Source organism: Macrosteles quadrilineatus, unplaced genomic scaffold, assembly GCF_028750875.1.
Source record: "Macrosteles quadrilineatus isolate MER2022 unplaced genomic scaffold, UCM_ALF_1.0 Scaffold_4__1_contigs__length_99947679, whole genome shotgun sequence".
Classification (NCBI taxonomy): domain Eukaryota; kingdom Metazoa; phylum Arthropoda; class Insecta; order Hemiptera; family Cicadellidae; genus Macrosteles; species Macrosteles quadrilineatus.
In genome coordinates this window covers 83,252,290-83,271,491 of record NW_026542597.1, presented here as the reverse complement: position 1 = coordinate 83,271,491, position 19,202 = coordinate 83,252,290, and the positions used below count along the sequence as shown (strand labels likewise).

The following is a 19,202-nucleotide window of genomic DNA, read 5'->3' as shown; positions in this document are numbered from 1 at the left end:
TTTGTTTTTCCTACCCGTGGAGCCTAATAACAAATAGATTTTTATGCGCACGAAAAAATCTAATAGTAAAGTGCTAAAGTAAAATTATTCCCTTCAACATCTTTTAACAATAACAGTTACTACCTACGAAATCAATAATGATTTTGAAATTTGAAATCGTATTGTAGTTTTTGCAAAGTATTAGTTATTTAGAGGTTGTATGTCCAGATTTATTAACATTTCTTACGTTTACACGGTCATACACGTTTGTAACGTCATACAATAAACATAGTATGAATTGTGTATTACAACCAACACTTTGAGATTTCTAACTACTATTTTCATTCGTCAAGTATTATTTTTGAAAAAAATCATCTACTCCATCGATCCCTTGTAATTTGTTATGATCCATACGGAATTGGGGTAGAAATTGAGAGGTGATCTCATAAGATAACCTCCTATTTTGAGCAACTGATTTTCACTTACGGAGGTCCTGTTAATATTTAACCAACGAGAAAGAAGATCCCAGTTCTGAGCTGTTCACGTTGCGCTCTTAAACTTTTATAGCTTTATCCGGAGCCGATGGATGGCTTTCAATTAAGGGATTACATTTTACTCTATATCTGATAATAGTTTCTCCAGGTATTTAGTTTGGAAACATTTTAAACACATTTTAAGAGGTTTTGCTAATAAAATATACTAATTTACAGGAACCTCTCTATAAAGTTTTGAAGAATGATGAATTTCAAAATTTTATGGTTTTTCAATATTATATGTTTGGAAATGGATTTTCCTACCACTGCATTGAAATCACATAGAAATACCTGTAAACAGTACGTAAAATAGATCAATTTTACTATTTACTGTATAATACAGATTCTTCAGTTCACAATAACATAATTTATTTTTAGATCTTAATTGTACTTGAAAATTTACTTTGATCTTTTCAAAATGTAGAAAAATCCCTAAGAACTTTGAAAACCCGTCTTTAGGTACAAATAAGTTCGATGATTAATCCTTTGATTAGTTCATTAAATCTGTCAAAAGTACTTGAGTTTATTTTATCTAAGATGAGTTCAATCAATCCCTTTCAGATTGCATTTCATTTGGCATTTCTATACTAAGTAAATACTACTTTGGAGCTTAAATATATTGTTTGACGAGTGAACTCCCTTAGCTATTTTTATTACTTGATGCTTGGGACATCATTGTTAATTATATTGCATCTGGTAATCACGACCCCCCGTTACAAATGACACAATTATTATTGAATATAGGTAAAATGGATCGCAAAAAAAAATTATATAATGTCATTATAAAAGATCATTTAAGCAGTTTTTTTTTAGACTGTTTCACACAGGTAAGTTATGGCTATTAAAAACTACAACAAACGGCTGTTTGGTGTTTTTGTAAACTATTCTTGATGGAACTTCAAACAGTTAATCAATACTGTACTATGCCACGTCACAAACCACATTCTATTTAGGCAGTTTTTTATGGGTTTTTTTTATAATGCTGGAACTAATATAATCAAACTTGTTATCACGTTAAACGCTCTAAATTCAGTAAATTTAAAATTACTGTGAGACATTTAACAGCGTTTTTCTACGCCGAGTATTTAAAAGCCAACAATGTTTGCTCGCCGCACTCTTTGTGAAGTGGGGAAGGTCAAAGAAGTGTAAACAAACAGTTTGGCGTTTGTTCACCTAATCCGTTTAAACGTCCCACTTTCAAGATCTCTGTTGCTCGTGACCAATGTAATAGCTTCTAGTCGTGGCCTTTATTATAGGTATTTCATATAAAGATCACAGGTATGACTTTTATCTCCAAAATAATAATAATTAAAAATATTTAACTCACGGGACTGAAAGGATGATGCGCCTCTTTTCTCCTCCTGAAACAAAAAAAACTTATTTTACAACAAAACAATAAAATCTGCTCATTATAATCTAAAAACGCATATTCTTTACAAATAATTGCTAAGAAAATAGAATGAGGGTTGGTTTCGTACAAATTTTTCGTATTAAATTCTCTGTTTCTAAGTTGTCTTTCACTTTTATTTGGATTTAAAACTTCACGATATGGAACAACTAAATCTAAGGTGTTTTGGATATGTATAGTTAATATTTTTTTTTTTTATTAATTAAGTATGTCTTTAAAAAATGTCATATGTGTGTCTTCTGCATTTAATTTGTACGAACAGACTATGTAGTTTAGCATGTTGCAGGCTACACTGAGATCAAGTGTGTAGGCAACAACGTGCCATGCCAGAGGATGGCGTGCCAATATAAAAAATGGCACGTGCCATTCACGTGTAGTATGTGAACAAGTTGCTGGGCAACATGTTAAACAGTATTAAACGATGTAATAATATATATCTTCTATCTATCTATCTATACTATTATAAAAAAGAGGTGGTTGCTGTATGTGTGTATGTGTGTATGGGAAAAGTAAACTCGAAAAATACTGGTCGGATTGGGCTGAAATTTGGCATGATGATAGCTCACATTCCCGATTAACATATAGGCATATTCTTATTTCAAAAATCCTTTCGGGCTCCGCCCCAGTGGCTCTGGAGTTTCCCATGTTAACCTTATGAGAAATGGAATTATTGAATATTAACAGCTGTTTCAATTAAACAAGTTGGTTCTGTTCTATGATGTTCAATAGCATTAAAGTTACAAGGATTACCAACAGGGTGCAGCACTATTATTTCTTTTACATTTATGACAACAGCTAATTTGCAACCAAAAGGTGAGTGAACAAACTTCAACCAGGACGTGATTGAGCCATGCGAACGAGATAATCTTGAAAATTAAGAAGTTAAACGGGGCAAAGCCCGCGGGTTACAGCTAGTGTTATATAAATATGAATTTGAACGGACGGTGTTTTTAAACTTTAGAGATCTCAAAATGATCAAGTAAATCGGTCCCGGGTCCAGGTCTTACTACGAATACTACTGTAATAACTTATTCCCTATTTGGGGAATTCGCTAAAAGCAAAAATAAGAATTAATCTTTTAGTATTTAACATGAAATAAGCTAATTTCATTCAATTAGCTTGATTTTAATCGTTGAGCTTCAATTAATAAAACCAATAACGTCTAAATATATATTCTATTCCCTTTACAAACATTATTAAAATTATAGCTATGACAATTTCCCCTAATAGATCCATTAGTATAATCGGAGTTGTGAAATAAAAGGTATTACAAACGGGATTATAACGGGTAATCAAGTTACAATATAACAGCCAATGACCGAGTGATTGGTTTGTCGATATAATACCCCATATGAGAACATTACCTGTTAATGATACTGTGAAATAGGAATATATCCTGTCATATATCATGGATATATTTGAGTATTTAGTATTAAGTTTATTTTAAATTATCATACGTAGTTTAGTTGAATTAAGTTTGTTAACATTACTGGTTTGTATAATCTGTGATTTGAAATTAATACATGAATAGTAAAGGTTGACTTGATTGTTAATACAATATTGGTTAATAGTAATGTTGCATATATAACAAAGTATTATTTACTAATATTATAAATCTGAAAGTTTGTGAGTTTGTGTGTGTGTTGCTCAATCACGCATAAACTACTGGACGGATTGGGCTGAAATTTGGCATGATGAAAGCCCACATTCCCGATTAACGTATAGGCATATTCTTACCTCAAAAATGCTTTCGGGCTCCGCCCCAGTGGCTCTGTAGTTGCCCATGTTAACCTTATGAGTATTCATAATATTGAAAGGGGATTAAAGAATTTAGTCAGCTGTTTCAACTAAAAAAATTGGTTCTATGATATACAAAGGCATTAAAAGTTATAAGATTTACCAACAGGTTGCAGCACTATAATTTTTTATGCATTTATGAAAGCAGCTAATTTGAGCCATTGACTATTTGAACTAAGCAACAACAAAACACTGTGATATGCAATGAGAACTGTCAAGGTCGGACTCTTTACAGTTATGTTTGTTTTTAATTTCATGAATAATTTGTGATATTTTGCAAATTGTTAATATTCTTTTACTCTGATGTTTAGGGGAAGTGGTAGAACATTATGGCTATGGTAGATGTGTAATACTAAAGTATACAGTAAATTTAAAAAAGCAAATTTTATTAAACTGTGTCCTCCCTTATTGCAAACGCAAAGCTTGAGTATAACTGCAATAAGCATTTTATACTTATATTCCAACCACGTACGAAGTCATAATTACTCCTGGTAATTCCGTTTAGGTTAAGCTGGCTTTCATGGGTTAAGAGTGATCAAAACACATGCGTTACAGCAAAAGACACATTCGACGGATGTCACGGACGTTAATACGAGTTGTGTGACGTAATGGAGACAAGTTGCCGCTATGATGGAGACTTTGTCATCCGTCACTATTTCTTGCTGTCCAACCGACCGAGGTTTTGATTACATTAATTGTTATTTATTTAGTTTTCGTGTGTGTTATATGTACACCACGTATAAAATCTTGGTCAGCGGTTATTTTGTGCTTGAAAAGGTAATAGTAGAAATATGAATACTGCAAACAATTTTACTTTGTTGCAAGTTGTGCACGAGCGCTTCTAAGCTTTTGAAATGTGTTTAAGTTGTTTAAGGAATTTATACCAGTTTAATTCTAGACTCCCTACTAAAACCTATAAATGATAGGGATTCCATTATAGTTATACCTAAAACCTAAGCGAATATAATAATTGATTAAAAAGACAATGTAGGGATATCGAATTAGCAATAGACGAAAATCAACTTAGCTATAATTTGCTAAACTGATGTTGAAACTGATCACACATAATTTACATTCTAACTCTACAAGCTATGTATGCACATATGTTTTAAATAAGCTGCTTACAAGTTGGTTAACCTCAGTGTGAAAATTTTTCCAAACCTTTTCAAGGAAGAACTTACTTTTGAGAATAAACCCTGGAAGATATTATGTTTAAAAGTAGCCAAACAGTACCTTCAATTTGATTAACACTGAATATGTACGGTTTGAAATTAAAAAGTATGTTCCACGAAATCTCTAATGAAACCTCTTAGTTTAATATTAGGTTTTATGACTTTGTTGTTGTTATTGCTTTACATTGTTTAGATTAAAAATCTTTTTTGATTATTTTTCGCATATCATTCAAACAAACACGTAAAGCAATTATGTTTTCACAAAGGTGTTCTAAAATAAATATAGTTTGTCTGACAATGGAATAGATTTCCCGGACTACCACAGGTACACATCATCGTAACATCACTCTTGTTATAGTAACAATCATTGTGGACGTTAACAACTCCATAATTAGCAAACGGAATACGTTTGTTAACAAATCTGGCATGACATAGGGCGACCAGGAAAATGCAAAGCAGTGGTAGAATAATTCACATGGTCTCACAGCAGGTAATGAAGTTATATAATGCATTGGTCAGCTGTGCTGTTTGAGGAGGAGAATTTCATAGTTTGCTTCACTATCTCCGAGTAAATGGGACGTAACTTAAACCATTCCAATAACATAAATATACCATAATACTACAATTACGTTACTTAAAAATAGAATTGCATGAAAACTATAACCAACACATAGTCGTTATTTTAAAATACTAGCTAATTATCAGTATCTCTCTTAAATGTTTTTTGCTTGGGGGAGAAAGCTGGTGTAGTGGTTAGAGCGTGGGACTCGGGTTCCTGGAGTCCCGGGTTCAAATCCCGCCAAATCACCAATGGATTTTATGTCAGTGATAGTGCCGTAACCCCTAGGTCGAGCCTGAAGTAATGTGAAAAACAATTCCGGGTTAGTGCCTAGCGTCCTAGGACAAAAAAGGTTTTTTGCAATTTCTAGAGAGGAACTAAGTGAAGATGTAGAGTTTACAAAGATTTTCCAAAACAAAGAGAGACCGTTATGTTGTTGTACAATTTTGATATGAGCTTACTAAGGAGAATTTATACGAGAGTTAGTGTGTGTGCCAAAAAACAGACACTTAAATAATAATTTCTGTACGCGTGTGTGTATGTATAAAGTTTGAACGAATAGTACTTTTGGCTTCATGGGGCACAAAACGTAAAAATAAAGAGGTTCAGAAACTAGATGTTACCAAGAATATCACAGTAATATCCCCTATTTAGTAGCAAATTCATTATTAACAAAAACGTACAGTAAAGTGCTCATATTTCAACATTATGGCCCCGGAAGAGCTACTGTAAACAGTTGACTGTCATTTTTCTCTATGGACACATATCAATATGGACGTCCATACGTCTCCATTGAACCATGAAACAATTATTTGTAAATGAAGCAAGATAGATGACCGAATGCTTTTATAGTCTCCCTAGTGGCAGTTTGATTTTATTATGGATCCTTAAGAATAGTATATATACACAGGCGTACTGTATTATGAGGATGAAAATTAAGCACGCTGACTACATAAAATAGGCCTAAAATTTCTGTATAGTATGCATACAGTATTTGATGATTTATTATTTAATGATGGTTTTTTTTTAGATTTTGAAGTAATTAAGAAAATAGTCTTACTAATTTAAACGCACTAAGAAAAAACTTCAACTCAATGCTCTACATACAACGGTTTTTTTATTTCTAAGTAACAAAGACTTGGGCAACAATATTGTTATTTGTGTTTAATAACAGATTGTGTTTACTAGAGGTCGTCCGGTGGTCAAAAACTCAACCAAATATATATAATGTACACACTTCTCTAATTTCACCCTACGCTGTAAATAAAACATGTGATTGGAATTCCTTCCATTTGTTTTGATTTTCTGTTTACATTGCGATGTTATTTCCTCACCAGCATGGTAACCCGTAAAGCCCATGTGATTTTTTAAATTTTTAATTCATTTTTTGTGCTAATTTTTGAGCCTATTTTAATTTATGAAGGTATTCTGAACATCTACAGGAAAATATCTTTCCAACAGTATCCGTAGATTTTCCCTGCGATGCACACGATAAAAAAGGTTTTAGAGAAAGATGCTTGCCTATTAATATATAGATTTATACGTGGATAATTTGTATATTTGTGTGTATTTGTAGTTAAGGTTACCAACCAAACAAAATTGATGAGTACTAATTAAGTGGAGATGTACTAATTTTAGACCAGGGGCTCAAAAATGCTGTAATTTACTTAGGTAAGAATATTGGAAGAACATTGCTACATAAAGTTAATTCCTCAACACCAAATGAGTCTGCAGGTTTGCTGTGTCGGGTTACACATGTGTCTACTACAGCTGTTATTTCAGCACTATTCGTCGCAGTACTCACCAGTTAATGAGTTGTCCTACAATTACTCCGTGCTTGTTTTCCATCTGACGTACAAACGAGGCACTTCACTACTCTCTGTCTCACCCTACTTACTACATCTACCCTGGCAGATAGCTTGGCAATAGCCTAGGAACAGCTATGGGTTGTTTGGCTAGATCTCGTGATAGGACTTGGTATAAACTGTACTTTGCTAGACTTAATTACTCCCCTAATGCTGTTGACTTAGATATCCTTTGAGATTAACTTTACTGTTTTATAAAACTAAAATCTGTACAAAAGTTCTCTTTTAGTTTTTCTACGTTTCTTTTAGTCCACCTTTATTTATTTTTTTATATGCTAATACACCGAGTATAAAGTATTGAAAACAATCCAAAATGTATTAAAACTATTGAACGGTACCTAAAAAAACAATAAATACCCCCGCTACAGTAAACCTGCAGACTAAGCGAATTTCTATTTGCCTGAATTGAGATACTGTACAATTAAATTGATTTAAATAACATTAGGTTAAGTGAGTACTTAGGTTTGCTACAGGGAGACTAATAAAGTGTGTTTTTAGTAAAATATTAATGGCATAGTATAAAATAAAATTAATATGCCACATAAAAATAGTTCGATAAAAATATACCCATAAACAAGTAAAATACAACATTTAACAATATTCTCCATAAAAATAACATGGGAATTTAAAATTTTTAAATTTTCTCCGTAACTAATAACGGCACAAAAACACTTAAATATACTAATTATTTGTCTTTTTAAGCTCTTTAAATGGTCTAGGAAAGAGAAAGATTGGGAAATTTTGTGTTTTCATGGTCAAAAATGAGAAAACCCAATTTTTACCCCATAAAACCCCGTTCCCATCGGTACGGCTCAAGTCATACCACGAGACCTACGGTAATAGCTACTTTCCTATAAGGAAATTCGGTAAAATCAACTACTTTTGGTCAATCTTAGCTTTCCAGTATGGCAGAAAATTGTATAATTTTATTGTGTCACTAGAGCATACAGTTATTTTTTTAACACCTGTTTGAGCTTAATTTGGATAATGAGTGTAGGTAGTTGATAACTAAAACCAGCAAAACAAATTTGTTTACTTGTATATTATTAGAATTGTTTAGAAGTTGACCACGACAATGACATAAACTATATCAATTACAAGTCTTCCAATTTTAAACATAATTAAGATAATTCTATTGTTAGAGGTTATGGTTATAAAGTTATCTTTTAGTCAGCTATTTCAATATAGGTAAAATTTGTTTTGGAAGAAAATCTTTCCCAGTAAATTGTGCCCTTTCGTTTAAATTGACCTAACGTCTAAAAATGACTTGGTATGAAAGTTACTCTTATAATACCTACTAATACATTTTAGAATCGACAATGTTTAGCCACTGATTATTTATGCCAAATGAATTCCTACCCACGGTATCACAAGTGAATTCACCAAGCATTATGATTCGCTGATCAGCAATTTCAATCAGCCGCCATTGTATGTGTTTAGACCCAGGTTTACCGGACACTGGCAATGCGGATACCGGTAATGCCGGGTTTTGAATCATATGACGAATCCTTCTGTCACTTTATGACCTTTTTAAAATTCATCCATGTATTTTTTTATTGGAAGTAACTTGTATTTCAATTGACATGAATTAATTTTTGCTTCTCCAATAAATGAGTGTGTTAAGTTTCCTACACTAATTTACTTGTCGTTTGGTTAAAGCCGTTAACATAGTTCACGTAGAGAATTCCTTCATTTTCTCTCAAAATGTTTAATATATAAAAGCTTTTGATGGGGTACATTTCACTCAAAATTTAATACATCCCACAATAGCAAATAAAACAAAAATACTAAGTTACAAAATAACTAAGTTACTAAGTTAGTAAATATTACAAAAATACTAAGTTTCCAGAACATCAATTAATCGTCCATCTTTATGTTGTTGTAAATTCGAATAATACGTATATCTCAAACAACCTAGTAAGCTATGAGAAAATATTTTAGCATTCTAAGATTTATTTTTTATTTATATTTTATGGGAAATATTTTTTTTTATTCAAAATCAGCATTGAATTAAACTTTCAAACAATGTATATGATTTTCAATCTAAAATATGCAATTTAATGTAAAAGGTAATGTATTTAAGATCTCAAACCTCCGTTGTTTCTAATTATAAAACTAGTTATTTCAATTTGAAAGCTTTCTGCTAATTGTTAAACTGCACTTCGCCAACTAAACTTACTTAAGGTAATTAATTGTAATGGAAAAGAAGGTTTGTAAATCAAGTGAGTGCCGATAGTTAAGTCTAGTAGACGTGATATTTCAATGAGATGAAAAGATAACTTGTTATACTCAAATTGGCATTAGAATTTCCATAACATTATATAAGTAAAGTATTATAAGTTTACAATTACAATATTTTTATGAGGACTGACTATGTTAAATTTAATTGTTTGTTACATCAATATCAAATTACAGCATTAAAGAAATTTAATAAATATTGATACCATATGTTTGGGGAGTCAAATACAGTACGAACTCGAACATATATTACCACTAGCAGAGTACCCGTCCTTCGTACGGGGTTGGCAAATAACTATAAAATGCTTATTGCAGTTATACCCGATCATTTACCGATTATCACCCGCGTTTGCGATGTGAGAAAACACGGTTTGAGATGATTTGCTTCCTAAAATTTACGGTATGCGATAGTATTACACCTCTACCATAGCCATAATGTTCTACTACTTCACCTACACAATAGAGAAAGATAGATTATTATAAATTCGCAAAATATCATAAATTGTTCATGAAATTAAAAACATAAACATAACTGTAAACAATCCTACTTTGACAGTTCTCATTGTGTATTACAGTTTTTTGTTGCTGCTTAGTTCAAATTAGCTGTTTTCATAAATAATGAAAAAAATAATAGTGCTGCACCCTGTTGGTAAATCTTATAAATTTTTAATGCTTTTGCATATCATAGAACCAACTCTTTTAGTTGAAACAGCTGGCTAAATTCTTTAATTCCCTTTAAATATGAATACTCATAAGGTTAACATGGGGAACTACAGAGCCACTGGAGAGGAGCCCGGAAGGATTTTTTAGAAAAGAAAATGCCTAGATGTTAATAGGGAAGGTGAGCTATCATCATGCCAAATTTCAGCCCAATCCGTCCAGTAGTTTATGCGTGATTGAGCAACACATAAACGTACACACTCACAAACTTTCAAATTTTTAATATTAGTAAGATAAGATTAACTATCCACTACAACTTAAAAAATATCAATTAAATATGATACAGTATGAGCTTGCAGTTAGTTTTACACAAAAAATGTTAATACTTACGGATTCTCTATTTTAACGTCTTAAAAACAACGACAGACTTTCATTTAGAGATATATATTATCGTCAGTAATCTAACAATGTCACAAAACGGTAATGGGCAGGGACCGAAAGCCGGTAATACTTGACCGGAAGTAAACGATCCGTTGATGTTACTTTTGTCGTCACAGTTAATCCTTAAACCTTGTCCTTAGTTTATTTGTGTTTAATCTTTTTGCAATCTCACCCAAAATATTGTTGAGTATATGTTTATTAGTAAAATTTTCAAATTTATTCAAAACTCATATTATTTGGGTTCCTTGTAGCATGGCACAAAATGTTAAGCAGCTTCATTAATTTATAGTTGTTATACATCTATTCCTCATTTTAGTAGTATAATTAATCAACTTTTTTATTGATTCGTGACATATTTTTTCATTTATTTCTTTCAAGTGACTTATTCGTTCGCCATCCACTTATTCGTTGATCTTACAGAAAGTATTATAGGGCTTTTTAATTGTTTATCATCTGACCTATTTATTTTGTAACAATTGATTATTTTGACACCATCCCAAATAATATATGCATTATAGGTGCGTATTTTAACCCAAATACGAGTGAAGAATGAAGTGAAATGCGTTTTGTAGCTTTGTTACTGACTAGATCAGCTGTTTCATCATGCAAGACTATTCATTTAAAAGCCCAATGAACAAGAACAGCTGGTCCTTAAAAGCATTTTGCCATCTACGAAATGTGTTAGTAAAATATAAGATTTTATATTTTCATTAACACGCTTTAAATAATGTAAGATTCAAATATGCTCCATCATTATAATGTTTACTGTCATAAGAATTTTTGTGAAAATAAATACAAATTAATAACAATTTATAATAAATGTAAACTTGTATTACAAAACCATTGAGACGTGGACAGTGACCGGATGCCAGATAAGACCCGGATGACATTCGCCAACTCTCACTGTTACCAACCGTACATGTTGTATGGAATTGTGTTATACATTACAATATACGCATACATTATGTGCTGTAGATAGAATACGTCAAATAAATATTTTTTTTAGGCTTATATGTGGTATTAATATGTGGTACTGTTATAATGTTTTATTCTTATTCCTTAACTCCCTTATTAACCATATAATATGTTAATATGTTAAGAGTTTATTGGGGAAAAATTAATTTATTGTTTTCATGAGAACACGTAGAGGTGTGCCTAAAAATACCTTATATGCAATTAAACTACCATTAAAATAAGGCAAAACAGCAATCTCAAGAGTGACTTTGAGTTATGATATGGTTTTGTAAAATTATAATTTGCAGCGTAAATATTTTACTTTTAAAGCTCAAACTCAAATCAGTTATGGAACTTTTCTACAACAGTAATACTTATATTGACTATTTCTAACTGTAAAATTTTAATATTTACTATATTTTTTAGATATTAATGAAAATGAGGTCGATTACATTTCAAAAATATGTTTCGGGTGTAGCCATTTTAGTTTTATTTCATTTGATCCAAGTTTATTTGTAGATTATACACGATTTACTTTTATATTGGTACAAAATAATAAGTAGGTACTCATTGATAAACTGTACGCGTATTTACACACAAAAACATCAAGGAAATTATTACGATTTAACAAAGTGTAGGCCTATCCTATTAATAAGTTAATGTTTTTTATTAATTTACTGAAGGCTTACTAATGCTTGTTGCATGAACCGAAAACAAATTTTAAGCCTAACTATCCAACTAATTGTATATAGTTCCATAACGTTACTCCTTTTATCCTCGAAAATATAAACGTTTTTATTTTCACAAACATACCATTCCCGTCACCACACCTCGCGTACATTTCCACAATGTTACAAACAGGACTTTGCATTTGTGTAATATATTATTCAGGATCAGCCAAGTTGTGACGTAGACGACTTGTAAGCTTCTCAGTTTGACAAAACATATTTTAAAGTCTTAAATTGTTTCCTGTAGAAATCCTTGTCGACACCTCGGGTGTCGAATATTTATCTTACGTCTCAAAGTGCACAGGTTTGTGGAAAATTACTTGTCATTTTTTTACTGGCTGTTTACTTAGATGTGAACTTAACCAATTTTTAGAGGTGTAACTTTGGTAAATATACTACTTTCCAACAAGAAACTTTAAAATAAAAATCATGTGCCCGCTAAGTATTGCCACTTTGTATCAAAATTATCTGCGTATTGCCTAAAAAGTAAGTTTTGTATATATTTTAGTAAGAAAATGCTAGAGCCAACTGATTTAATGAGGGAATTTTGAATATTTTCTTAGACATAGCTTCAAAACTATTAGATGCAATCAATACTTAGATAAACTTCTTTACTACTGTGCTTATGGGATTGGCGTAGTATGTAAGATCGTTTTTGAACTTGCAAAATTATTTCCTAATTAATTTATAATAATTAAACTTTAAATTCAGCTCTTTTGCTATAAAACAGTTATTGCCTGTATTAGCTAAATTTACACAATATTATTTAATTGGTAGTTTTAAAGTCAGATATTGTTTGTGTACCCAAAAGTGATTCTAGTCCATTTGAGGTTGATGGCTTTTAATTACTTAAAATACAACAGAAAATTCCATAATTTATTAAATGTAATTTTAATAAATAACCCAGAAAACTACAGTCAAACAAAATGAAAACAATTTATTGTATTGCTATTAGCATCTTATTACTTTAGCATTGAGATGTTGTGTGCATGAAAATAATTAGGCTACCAACAGAATGAAGTACAAGGTCCAAAATGTATTAAAATTAACATAAACTAATGAAAGTAACCTTCAAAATTGTCATCTTCGAGCATACGATTTTCCAATTAGTTTTTCCAGCCCAATTCCCAATGTAAGGGAGTTTCGACGTATCGACAGCTCCAGTATTGGAACTATTGGGAACCAAACAATGACACAAAGTGGACCCAAAGTGTTGGGTTTCCTTGCAACAACATCTCCTAATGCGTGGTTCAACATCCCAGCGTTGTTGTAAATATTGAGTTAAATGCGGATTTGGTAAGTTCATGTACAAAGTAATTGTTTGAATGGTTTTAGGGTGAAATGTAGTTGAATGGTTGTGATTGGGAGAATTTTCAACTAAAAAATTAATCGGGCTTAGTAATTTGTATGTAGATGTTTACATGTTTATATGTTTGATTTTCCTCTGCTTTGTTTAATTTTTTAGCGAATCTCTTAACCTAACCCTAAACATTTTCTCCTGGTAAGTAGTCTTAACTTTGTTTGCTTGGAGAAGATGGAATAGTTTATTTTAAGCAAACAAAATATCATAAATGTAGTAATAATAATAGTGTTGCAGTTATTTGACTGAAATGTTTTGATAAGTAAAGAATCCGGATTAAAAAACTCTTCATATTCATTAACTTATCTACAAAAATCAAATGCAAATTATCAATAATGTGCAAATTCAAAACACAAATTTAAACTATTCCAAATATTCAAAACTGCCCCACTAAGTACAACATTCGCATTAAAACTTGTATAATCTTATATCGTTTGTGTTATTAGTAAAGATACACGTTTCTAAACAAGAACTATGAACACAGCTGATCGAAAGTCCAGTGGTTAGTAATCACTGTGGTATAATCAGCTGACAAGATGTCACTCATGTTCAAACATCTGACAGCTCATTCTGTACTACCAGCTGATACATCACTGATTGAGGAATTAGAACATTTAGCCTAAATTAAGCATTGATTTTGTAAGAAAATTTCGATTGTAACATTAAAAGCTTCAATATCAATTCCAAGACATCATTTATACTCTAACTGATCGAGATACAAATTATTATGTAGTTTTAATTAGTTAAATATTTTGTCGGTTTGGCCTCAATTGTTGTTTAGTATCCTTTGTGTTCATCTGCTTACCTGATGGAGCAAGAAGGATGTAATTTATTTAATAAATTATCTTTATATCCATCATATTTTAAAAGTATTTAAATTAGGTATCATGAGGAGATATTTGTCAAAAACCCCCTTTTTACATTAAAATAAATTCAGGACAATATGTTATGCAACTAAAATATTCTTGTAAGCCTGTAATGTTTGATAAAAAAAACTGAAATGTTCAATAAATACGCTAATCTTATAAAAAATTCTTGTTTTAGAAATATTTATCAAATAAAAATGTAGGTTGTAAGGCATTTGTGCTAGAGAAACATAGTGTTGTATCAAAACACCTTGCCATTACACTTTTTTCATAAAAATACTCAACACTTCTGCCATTTATTTCTTACGTGAATAAATACCACCACTTTTTGGCAACCCGCCGCCATCATAAGTTTTTATTATTCTTTTTTTAATTATAAGTTTGACGCAATCTATTCCGACATTGTCGGTCACCGATGCAGTGCTCAAGTATCAAGTAAGTAAGTAAGTACCTATACCGCTGACATATCTAACACTTTTAGGTGAAATTATGTCAAAGATATTAATGTTATTAAGGTGTGTTATCTTAGAAATGCGTGGACAATTTTGAAGTTAGTTGAATTTGCACAAAAGTTTCGTTAAAAACATAATTTCGTAATTAACTGTAGTTGATAGTTCACCATTATTAAATTTTAACACGAAATGTCACTCCGAATTAGTTTAAATGAAACATAATTATAGATTTATATAGAATATTTTAATGTTTGTAGTGTTTTTAATACTAACGGTAGGATTATTAGTGGAAATACAACCAATACGTCCCCACATTTTAAACATCATCATACTGTTCACATGGAGAAGACTGGATATTTTGGAAGCTATGATTGTTGTCGACATTCAACTTAAGATCATTATTGTGCCAGAGCCTCTTACAGTGATAACTCAATGAATGAAGCCATGAGCCTTGGGCTTATAGGGTGTGAGGGTTAATATGTTCAGAGCAAACACAAATAGGTACAAATTTTACAAAAATAGTTTGTCTATTAGGTTAGCGTTGATAATATTCTTATTTTTTTATTACTTGGCAGGATTAAAATATACATTTGTATTTCAAGAAATACGTTTAAAATTGAAGATAAAAATGATAACTGTAACACTTTGGGAGACCTATTCGTACTAAATGAAACGGTATAGTTGAAAAGTGGTTAAGAAAATCATTTCAACCAAGTTTAGGTCGAAACAAGCAAAAGTCCCAACCGAATTTTGGGTGATGGAGAGGTTCAGCGTTTGAACTTTCGTTCTTTGTCCCCAGACCAACGCCCTTTTGCGGTTAGTTCTGTTTTGCAAAGTTTCGTCCTGTTCAGGTACTCGTCAGTTGCGCTTTTAGCGCAAGACTTTGCGTTAGTGATGAAGAAAATCATGAATCTCCTGTAAACAAATGTTAAGAGAAGAAAGAAGTAACAATACCAACCATTAAAGATGAGTTTTAAAAATGTTTTTATTTGTTTTAGTTGCCCACAAGAGGTTGCTTAAAATGTTTGTTATGTCGATCAATGGTTAAAAACCAAGGTTCCTAGGATATATATATTACAATGAGTGCCAAATAATACGACTACACTGATGAATTTGCCTACGATGCCAGATGAAGGGGTTTTTTGGACTCATACTAAAATTTAAACTTGATTGCATTTAGCTTCTAGAGAGTGTTCAATTTGCTCATAGCCTTAGAGTTTTACCAAACATATTCAAGAAAACCGCTCAAATAAGTAGTTTTTTGGATAAATATATCATGATAGATTAAAAACATTCTACAACTGTCTTTTTGTCACTGAATCAAATTAATGTCAACCAGGAGCATACAGAGAGACAATTGATGAGTAAATTATTTAAAAAGACAGCCTTTTTAATGCAAACATTCTAAAAATTAGTATGTATACACATTCCAAAATCTTGCGTTTTTAAGAATGCTTTCACAATTGTGTAGTTTTCCACTACAATGCACTACAACTATAGCTGCGTTCGTGTAACACAATTTATTTACTTGTACTTTATTTTCATAGGAGGGAATAAGCAAATTGTAGTTAACGAATGTAATATAACTTAATGTTTAACAGTAGGTATATTTGCATTTTCACCTATTTTAAACAAAAGGGCGAATATAATTTTTCTGCGCTTGTGAAACAAAAACATTTATCCAGCTCACATAAAAAAAAACTATTCGATACTTCATAAATTATATTAATCATTTTAGTTTGACCCAAGTGCCGCAAGGATGACCCGTTTGGTTTCAACGTCTATTCAACGTTAAATTCCATAATCTGTTACATCCACCAGCTGTTACGGTGTGTTACTACATGTGGTATGGATAAACAACAATGCCACAGCTGATTGAATGTGCGCGGTTGGTAATCCTGGTCATACAAACAGCTGACAGCTCGTCAGACCTGAACAAACAGACGGGTGTATGAGAGTTGTCACCGTTACTTCAGTATTAACAATTGCTTGGGGTGTAACGTTATGCAGAAATAAATAATATTATTTTGCGTATGTTAATAAATTAAGTTGAAATCTTTTTTACTATAGTATCACGACAAATGCTAAACTTCAAAAATCCTAGTGTTTTAAGTTAGTTAAATCAACAATGTCAATAACATAGAGATTTTCAAACTGAAGCGTTGTGTAAAAGAAAAACTAAAATAATTAAATAATTGTATCACTCTCTTGGCATTTAATGGAGTGTAATGTGGTTTTGTACTCAAGTAACATGCACACCAAAATTAAATCGTCCTAAATATGAATTAAAACGTAAGTCTAGTTTATATAGTATGTGTAACATTGTTATTTTATCAGTTCAACAGTTGGTAGCAGTGATAGAGCCAGTCAGCTGCCGACACAGTATCACGGTCCACAGCACTGTCGTCCAACCAGTGTTACCAACTTCAACTTAATTGTACAAATATCTGATAAATTGAACTGTAAAATCGACAAACTTTAATGTTGAACATGCATGTTGTCATTGTCAAGGAAAAGTATCAATAAACTCAATTTGTAAACACCTATTGTTGAGCTTGAAAATGTTAAGATCTTTTCATTTTATACGAAATAGTTTTCGTTCAACTTTTCTATGTCTGGCTGTAATCATCTTTTACATTTTATCACTTGAAATCTATGTAAACATTGGTCATTATGGGATTCAGTACCGCATACAAGAACAAATGTTATAACGAATGTAGGAAATATTCCAAATATTTCGTAACATTATATTATACTAGATTTTGACAGAAATTTAGAAGTGTTGTGATAAAAATATTGTCTTCAAAGTTAATGTTGAAATTTCAAGTAAGTAAATTTTTTAGTGAGTATTCAATTATTTAAAGTATTTAGGTAACCTGCTTCCTCACTATTGTTTGTTTTTTAATTTAATTTAAAAAAATTTAAAATAAAGATTTATACATTTAATCTACCATATCCATTTTTAATGTTTTGATTAAATATTACCCTAACTTTATATTTCGCGTGAAGATAAAACGTTTGCACACTAAAAAAACCTTATGTGTTGTTTTGTTTCAATCATTCTTTACATACGTAGTAATTAAGTGCGGCAAAAATTTAACACGTGATCATAAACTTGTTTCATAGTTTTTTCGAGGGTTGAGTAGATATAGAAATATAGACCAGTCTATACCGTTATATGTATGATTTTTTTCAGTTTTCGCTTCAGTTGAGCAAACTGCATCATTGGACATGGAGTCCTCGATACGCTGCTGCATTTAAGTATCGATAAACTTTTAAATCCACAGAATGGATAATTTCATGTTTTTATGACATTACATTAAATCTAAAAATATCCTGTTTTGATGGTTTAATACTTTGATCATTTAACTGTTAACTGATCATCAGGACTACTTTCTTTTGGTCACCTACATGCATCATTGAGATTTTTCCCCTCTAACTAATTTATATCTACTATTTTATGTTCACTATTTATTTATGATATTATTTTGATATATTCAATTTCTAACACATGACATAAGATACTTGAGCAAATTTCTGAGGAATAAATAACCTATAAAGGTCAAAATACTATTATGCTCAGTTTCCATGTTATGACCGATATTTCAGGGTCAGAATACGATAAAAAATAATCGCATATTTTCATTAATAATTGCTGCAAAGGGAATTTCCTGAGGAGTAAGGGAACTAACAGAGAATTTCTGTTTGATAGATTGGACAGACTTTAAGAGAAAGAGGTTAAATCCTTGTCTTTTTAAAAAAATATTTAAACGGTACCTTAATTTGTGCTTTAAATTATCATTGACAAACCTCCGTTGAACATTTTAACCTCATAGCTTGTATTTTACAAGGGTTAAATTTAATATTCAAGGAATTCTAACTACTCAATTAAATGTCAGATTTCCTGTCATGCTAACACGTTTGACGTCATAGTGGTTAGCGGTGACGACACAGCTGATTGAAGTGTCGTCAGTTGGCAATCCTGGTCATACAATCAGCTGTCAAGATGTCACTTGTGGGTAAACATCCTTATGACACGCTTGCCAACATTGGCGCAATAAATCAAAGGGATCCTTTTACATAGGGTATGCAGATTAACGAACTGAATGACACATTTGAATGAGATGCAGAACATGCTTTTTGATGGTTCGAAACTGGACACAGCTGTCCTTGTTACCGATCTTTAAATA

At 31.4% G+C, this 19,202-nt stretch overlaps 1 protein-coding gene across 1 annotated transcript in view; it reads right to left on the bottom strand.

Annotated features, from left to right (window-relative positions):
- Positions 1–19,202, bottom strand: part of LOC128992099 (diuretic hormone class 2-like) — a 152,831-nt gene that overhangs the window by 118,750 nt on the left and 14,879 nt on the right. The window contains exon 2 of the mRNA XM_054415508.1: positions 1,840–1,873. The gene's annotated coding sequence lies outside the window, so the exon portion shown is untranslated. The remainder of the gene's footprint in view (positions 1–1,839; positions 1,874–19,202) is intronic.